This window comes from Rhipicephalus sanguineus, unplaced genomic scaffold (assembly GCF_013339695.2).
Source record: "Rhipicephalus sanguineus isolate Rsan-2018 unplaced genomic scaffold, BIME_Rsan_1.4 Seq328, whole genome shotgun sequence".
NCBI lineage: Eukaryota > Metazoa > Arthropoda > Arachnida > Ixodida > Ixodidae > Rhipicephalus > Rhipicephalus sanguineus.
The window spans coordinates 43991-52189 of NW_023615023.1; the positions used below are offsets into that span (position 1 = coordinate 43991).

General features: G+C 45.3%; 1 long non-coding RNA gene across 1 annotated transcript; it reads right to left on the bottom strand.

Moving 5' to 3' along the window:
* Positions 1-890: 890 nt before the first annotated feature.
* LOC119377035 (uncharacterized) lies at positions 891-2432 on the bottom strand. The gene is made up of 3 exons (XR_007414645.1): positions 2330-2432; positions 2043-2125; positions 891-1019 (listed from the first exon to the last, which is right to left on the bottom strand). It is a non-coding gene; the product is annotated as an uncharacterized LOC119377035 (long non-coding RNA).
* Between the last annotated feature and the right edge of the window lie 5767 nt (positions 2433-8199).

Consider the following 8199-nt stretch of genomic DNA (forward strand, 5'->3'; position numbering starts at 1 on the left):
TTTTCTAGCTGCACCTCCGTGCAGTCAAGCACTATGCGTACTTCCTTGAAATCCCTGAAACAGTCAGGCATATTTCGTGAAATTTCGTCTCTCTCTGGCCAAGGAATGGCTGCCTCAAGCACTGCTGCAAGAGTAGATAGTGTGCCATTAAAGTTCTTTGTCAATGTTGTCCTGCTGACACCGAACAATGCTGCTAGACACGTAAATGACAGGCATAACTTCAGCTTCACCAGTACAAGCACGACACGGTCAAGCACGGGTGTATTTGTGACCATTTGGTCAATAGCCTCTACTTCGATGGCTAAAGCCCCTCCATCGCGTCTACTGCCGCTTTTTTAAGTACCGCCATCTATTGTTTGACGACGACGCCCACTTCCGGTTCCGGAGCTTCCGGAAGGAAGTTCTTGAGCCACTTCCTTCCACTTTTTCCTTCCATCTTGTTTCTGCGCACGCATGTGCACACGCGAAAAAGCTCATATTTGCTTCTCCGTTTCGCAAGTGTTGTTGTTTTGAGGTTCGTCGTAAACTGCCTGCCGCCGAGCGAGTTTTCGCTCGGTGTTTCTGCGTCGCGAGGGCATGGGCGGGCATCAGGCGGGCATGGGGCAGGTGCACAACCGGAAAAGCAGCAGAAACATCATGGTGGCACTTCGGCTTCCGCTATGCGGGGAACCGGTGTAAAGGGAGAGGGGGCGGACGAGTTGGCGCTACTGAACCTAGCCGGCGGAAAACGCATGGAGGGGCTTTATCGATGGCTATCATTGTCAATGCAGTCCTAGATTTTACGCCAGTAAATGCGAGTACAGCCTTGTCAGTAGTAAGTACACTGAGAAGCCTAAAGTTTTTCGATTGGACACTTCAGTGTTCACTTGAACACTTTTGTTTATGGTAGATGTACTCTTCATGATCTCCTCCACATCTTGGCTGCAGGCGGCTAGCTGCAGAAGCGCGGTGGCCACTTCACACTCCTCATTGTTGGGGCTACAGCTAGTAGTCTCAGCAAAGGCGTGTGGCGATGTTGCCTGCAGACAATGTAAACACTGCTGAAATTTGGGCAAGTTGAGCAACATTCATTGAGAGAAAAGTGTCGCTTGAGCACTGAGAGAAGAAGCACAAGAATGTACTTTTTTCCACTTATCCTTTCATTGTAAAGACTGTTTATGCCTGCTGCTGTTTAACGAATACCAGACTTGGTCTGCTATTTGTGCACAAAAATGTGGCCTCAGTAACACCAGTACAACACCTGTGCTGCTCCAATTCATACATTAGCAGCAAAATGTGGAGCATCTTCAGTAATCTTTGTCACAACCCTGCCAAATAGCAAATGAGAGCAATAATAGTCTGGCCTGCAATAAAGTGCACAAAACTCACTTTCAAATGCTTAGGTTGAGCATCATGTACAGGGTTCTGCTGTTCTGTGAAAGATTACACCTTATGCAGACATAGGGAACAATGATAATGTTAGCACCACATTAAAACTGATGCGTACACCGCAGGAGGCCATTTGGCCAAATATTGTTACCTGTGCTCTCTTAACATACAGCGAGGCTAGTGTTTCATTACCTTCTATAATATTAACCAAACAGAAACTGAAATCTTTGAGACCATTGCAAATGTGGCAGGAATGCATGAGCACTCCATCAATAGCACTTATAAAGAAAGAATGAAATCACCTCAGAGTGCTTGCCATGTGTACCTAAAATCAGGAAACTTTTCCTTTCTATAATTGCTCCCTCTCTCCCCCCTTACTGCCCAGTCTCCAATCTTTTGCATTAATATGCAGCATTTCAACAAAATTTACTCGACGCCTGTACTTGTCCTTGCTTTGTATGTTTCTTATATCTTCCTTTATTGGTGCTGTCAGAGTGCAAAATGTTGAAATGACCAACAAGCACTTCCTCGTGGGTAATTTGCCTTAATGCCTCGAAATATTGTGTGCATGGTCCATGCAGAAGGTCCAAGTTAATTTCTTTAACGGCAGCATTGCCCTTTAGTCACATTGTTTGTATTCAAGCATAATGGATGTAACATAAATGATAACTTACTGCTGTTGGCGTGTCAGCTGTGCTTTCCACTTCACAAGGTGCTGTGCGAAGTGAACTCTGCCCCAGATTGTCAGCAGGAACTCCTAGAATGGTTGCAAGTGCAAATAACTTAGTACACCCTTTGCTATGTACAACACCAACCTTTTCTTTGATAATAACAATAAAGAATTCAATAATGCTCATTTTCACACAAGTCTCGCATTGTACTTTTGCATTTAAGGAGCCCAAATTTATATTTATTCTATCATATATCTAACATCTTTCATGCAAATAAGGAGGTGACTTACCATTCTCTTGGCTCCTAGGAGGATTATGCAACTCATTAGCTGCCACTCTCACAGCACTGGATGGTATAGCTGATACCGAAGATGTGGACAGCCTTCCAGGACGCACTTGTACAATAACAAAGTAGAAAGATATCACGAAATCAGTTGAACTTCTATGCAACAGAAACTCGCAGCTGAAAAATGTTTAAAAAAGCTGCATGACAGTTGCCACAGTAACAATAAAACGTTCTGGTGGGCTAGTTGGTTCATTGCTGTTAAACATTCTTAAACTGTGCAAAATTACCAGGACACGAGTAAGAAAACACACAGAACAACATGAGCACAGACTGCCAACTGCGTATTTCTGGTAAGCAAGGAACAGATATTTCAACCAGAAACCCAGACATGTGACCAATATGTGAATCTTACCGGTGCCGACAAAAATACGAACATTGCTGAATAAGAATTCAGTCCCAGATAGTGGCCAAACAAACACCGCTAAACTTGGGACCAATCTCGCTCGCATGTGAAGAAAGAAACAAAAAACCAGTTGTCACATAACAAATAACTGAACAAAGATAAAAGATGACGACGTAACCCACTTGATCACGTCCAGGTTCCTGGTTGAAATATCCGTTCCTTGCTTAGCAGAAAATAAACATTTGGCAGTCTGTGCTCATGCTGTTCGGTGTGTTTTCTTACTCGTGTCCCAGCCATTTCGCACAGTTAAGAACGTCTAACACCACAGTAACAAGTATGTATTTTCTAACATGACTGGTAAATAATTAAGGTGACTAGCAGCATTATGTATAATTCGATTCAGGCTGTGTAATTAATTTAGGAAGATGAAGTATTTATCTACAAAATCATGGCCTCAAAGTATTCCAACAGCTATCATTGCATGTAGCATGAATTGTATAAACAGTAATGTTTCCCGTCACTGTAATTAATATGTTTTTGCAGCATTCCCCTTAAAGGTTGGTGACAGCTGCTTGGAACAGGCCAATCGGAAGTGAAAAAAAAGTGATAAAAACATTCAGAGAGGAGTGTTTCAGGTCTCATCACAATCAGCTCGAAAGCAGGAGGCTACCTTTCGATACCTGTTTTGTGAAATAACAAGCATTTGTGTGAGCTGTTCCAACAGCATTTTAATAAGCAGAAAATTTCATGCTTAAACAGTGTTAAATATGCACATGTACACTAATTCAGTAAGGCAGGTGAGACGTGTTAAATGCTACCACCTACAGACAGAGTTTCTCCAAATAATGCCTAGAGGGAAATCTTGCGCCACCGTCTACGCATGTTTTAGAAGGGGCGTTGTGCCATCGTGGGAATGACTGCATGTGTCTATGAGGCTTCTGTTGACTCGTGTTGAGCAAGCCCTGGCCTAAAACGGTGGATACGGCTGCACAAATAAAGCTTTGCTAAAGCAAGAGCTTCATAAACAGATCTTTTTCACCCGTATTACATTTCAAATGAAAAGTTTACTCATATACATAGCATAATTGAGCAGCAAAATTAAGAAAGAAACAGTAGCAGAGCAAACGCTGGTCTTGTATCTCTTCCAACTTCAGTGGCTGCTCGCCACTTCTGTAAGTTTTATGAAATTGTACATCAGAGCAGAAGTTATCAAAATTAAATAAACCTTGCTTCTTTAGAATGCTAAGAAAAAAAGGTTGAATTTTTTACGGTAGATTGGTAGTTCAACATAGACTTTGCGCTTGTAGTGATATATTCCAGCCCACATGAGCTGAACCAAATGTCAGCTCAACTTCAAGGAACTAAGGCAAACCCCTCGTAGGAACTCCTGTCATAAGAAACAGGTCATAAGAACTCCTCTCATAAGAAACCTTGCTATTTCAATTAGCTTCAACACATATCTATCATGTTTTTGGATGCTGTGGTTGATAAAAACAACATAGCATGAACCTAAATTGGATTTTTACTGGACTATACAGATTTCATTAGGTACGTCCATCAACTCTTACCGTGAAAACGTTACATAAACTGGAGCTACTCTTGAACCACAATATTTGAACGAAGACAATTTCGCCCACCCAATGAATGTCGTTCCAAGAGAAACCCCACACTAGTCGAGTATAGACGGCTCATCATTATTAAGCGACTGCATTGTGTTTTTACTGTGGTTGTGCAAAGTTCGCGCTCTTATGTTTTCCGCAGCACATAATCACACATAAATAGAGAGTGAAAAGGTTTTTTACATATTAGCTAATGACATACCTTCATCACTCCTAGCAGAAGCCCTTGCAGCACGATCTGCTGCTGCTTGGTGCCTACATGGATCTGCCTGGTCATGCCGTCTTTTGGGAAGCTGTTGTGAAGGCACAGCTGTAGACAGGAGCCTTTTCCTCTCAGGTGTCCACAGCAGCTCAGAGTCTGCAGAGTACGACTCCGTTAAATAGAAAAATATGTGTTTCAATGAACAGTAAAAGTTATTGGCAGATACAGAGGGCCCCACTTTTCGTCTAAGACACTCTCTCGATCCGTTTTAAGTTCATAAAACTGCTTGGTGCTAAACGGGCGCATCATGTCACCTTAGATCGAAGCCTGCATAGATTGATTGTCTGCATTGTACAGGCCTCCGACGCGCGCAAAACCGTTGTCACACGGGCACTTTTGATAACGGTCAGGACCGATCTTGATTAGGCTCGGTCCGAATCAGGTGCTGCTACACAATCTCTTGATCGCAGTCAGACTCGACGTGGATCAGTTTGGACCAATCACGATTAGAATATGCGATTCGGATCGGCTTTGATCGCGATCAAATGTCCGTGCAATACTGTTATTATAAACCGCTATGATTAATATTCGATCGCATCGAAACAGCTTCATCATGATTACGACCGAGCGTAATCCCGATGGCCCTGGCCGCGATCAAAAGTGCCCGTACAATGTCGGAGCTCATTGAAATATTTCACGGAATTCGCTTGTGTATCGAAGTCGGTATTGAATCTCTGTAAAAACAACTGCGAATATCACACGAAAACAGGCAACTTCGCGTCCACTACGTTTGCTCGCTTGCTTGTTCCTTAAACTTCCCGCAGTTTGCAGCATTTCTTTTTTTTTTTACTGTCCATCGCGTCGCGTCACGCTAGCACGTATGGGCCTCTACGTCAATTAAAGCGAAAAGTGAAAGTGATTTCCACTTACCTGTGTTGCTCCAGAAGAAATCGCTGGGGATGAAATGTGCACTGCAGACCCGCATCGGCGGCGTCACAGGCTTACCGATACGAAGCCTCACCACCCATTCCTTTCTTCGCCGCGGATCTTGCGGGAATGAATGGAGGCTTGTCTTCTTAGGGACAGCTCGATTTGTGCACTGGGGCACGCAGCCCATCCGATTGCTGTTGTGCTTCTTGGCCATGACGCGCATAAGAAGAGCACAACGGCGCAAGCCAAAACACGTGTCTTCGTCTGCCTATCCTCCAAGAGTCGTCGCCGTCAGGCGCCACTGTGCGGCGCGATAGTCTACGGACATCGCGAATACTTACTCTAGAGGAAAAGCTGGGCCGCGAGACCGCTAACCACAAGAACGCTGACATTTTGGAACGTTGCCGTTCTTGCCATCACATATCAATCCTAAAGAAGCATTTTCGCAATTAAAAACACGCGGATATTGTTTTCTGTTTATTTTGAATACTTTTACGAAAGAATACGACGGCTATTTATTCAAATTACTGTGCGCGGAAAGGAGCGTCTGCAGGTTGGTTTATTAAATGGCGCCACCATATCAACACCAGACCAACACTGGAGAGCGCGCTCGCGGCCGATTGCGCCGGTTTTCGCGTCCTGTTAAAGCCTCTGAAACTTCATTTACGTCGTGTATCTCGTAGTTGTCATAGTGTCCCGTTGTGTGCGTTTTCTGTTGCCACGTGCCACTCGACTTCATGTGACAGCTCTTTTTCTTTCAAGCTGAAAACTTCAGTGCAAACCAGGACGTACGGCAAAGAAGAGGTGAGACAAGCACTGTGTTAAGGATTTCCCGTAGCCTCACGCGGGGCCCCCAACCAACAGTAGCCTCCCGCGGGGTCCCCAAAGACGAAACATGTCAGCGTTGGGACACAAGTCCGTTTTCTACAGGGTCGTAAAGCGTCTCTCACAGCCCCCCACCGTAGGCATGCAGTCCTCCCCTCCTGTCAACGTAACGGTACACCACACCGCCCTCTCAGGCACGGCAGAAACGGCGCGACGGGGTTGTGGGGCTTTCCTGGAAAGGCATCTGGACTGCGCACGTGGCGTTCAACAAGTGGAAATGGAAGCAAAACAGAAGAATTACCACGAGGGTGAGAGAGTGGCCGGTGCGGGGGAACTTCGAAGACGAGGCAGAGACTTTCGAGCGACGAACCAAGAATCACGTCTCAAGACAGTTGTAAATTCTGTAAATAAACTTCTTGTTCTAATTGTAATCGAAGCTTTCGTAACACACTGAAAGTTATGTACCAACTAGGCGCAACCGAAGTTTTTTTTAGACTTTTTAACAGGGACAAAGTTTTGTGTGCCCTGTATCTTTAGTTTTGATTGAAGCTTTCGGGTGACGTCTCACTCACATTCGTCGCTGCATGCTGCAATCGACATTTTTCGGCTTTATGGCACTCTGCGCTGAAGTACGGCAGCAATGAGCTGAAAAAGAACGTGGATACAGGTGTCTCGTCATTGCAAGTCGAAGCACCGCGCTACCACGGCCTACGCACTTTGCTTCGAGCTGCGAATCTGTCGAGTGACCCTTGTGCCAGCGAACGGAGAAACTTTATTCGTTATGCATTATTTGTAGGGCGTGCCTAGTAAAAAACATCATAACAGGTGGAAATGTTAACTGTTGTCATTCGGGCCAGCTGCACAGACAACGCTACATAACAAATGGCTTGACGCATCAAAACACAGCTGACGTTCCCTGAACAGCGCATAGCTGACTTCGTTGGTACATTAAGACTGATTACTACCGTCAAATATAGCGAGCGTCTCAGGGTCTGGCAACGTTCGTTTTGTTCCATCATGGCGGAACCCATGCGGTTATGGGTTTCAATGCATAGGCCCTATGGGGAGCTTTTCCTCTAGAGTCAGTATATTAACTCTATGCGTGCACCATTCGGGCATCCGGCAACATCACATGCATGCGGTATTTTGTCGAACTTTCTGTCAGACCGACTTTCACGAGCGTGCAAAACACACGCGGCAGTACGCGATACCGAAACTACCACTGAGACGCGACCGCGTGAGCGAAGCAGGGCGCCGGGCGAAGCGCAGTTCGGCGAAAACGCTACTTTTGAACCACGCGCGCCGTTCCCCATGGCAACGCCAGAGAGGTTCTTTTTTCCATGTATCAAACAGAAACGAACAAGCAACATTTCATTACGTGTCTTGATGCACGGAAGGTTCTTTTTTTTATTGCAGCTGCTTTGATTACTAGTGATTAATTGTACTCAGACTCTCCCACGTCACCGGGATCACTTCCAAAATGTGCCACTCATGGCGCTCATCGTGTGATACATTTAGCTAATTTCTCGGTAAGTAGGGCATTGCTGTTGATAACACTGCCGTTTTAGGCGCTGTCATACATTGAGCTTTCACTCTGACATAAATTGTTATTTGCATTTAGTGTCCCTTTAAGCACGCGCGCCTCAAGCATTTTCGCCTCTATCGAAAGTGCGGCCGCCGCAGCCGAGATTCGATCCGGCTATCTGGGTTTTCTGGACTAAAGAGACTGAAGTGACAGCCGGGCCAGTTGGTCTTGAGTCATCTCGAATTGATTTGTGCAAGGCCAAATACAACTCGGACAGCAAGGAAGCCCACGCGCAGCGCTGTTCATTTTAAATGCGGAACATTTCTTAGTCGCACATGCGGCGGCGGCCGCCGTCCACACCCCCACTGCG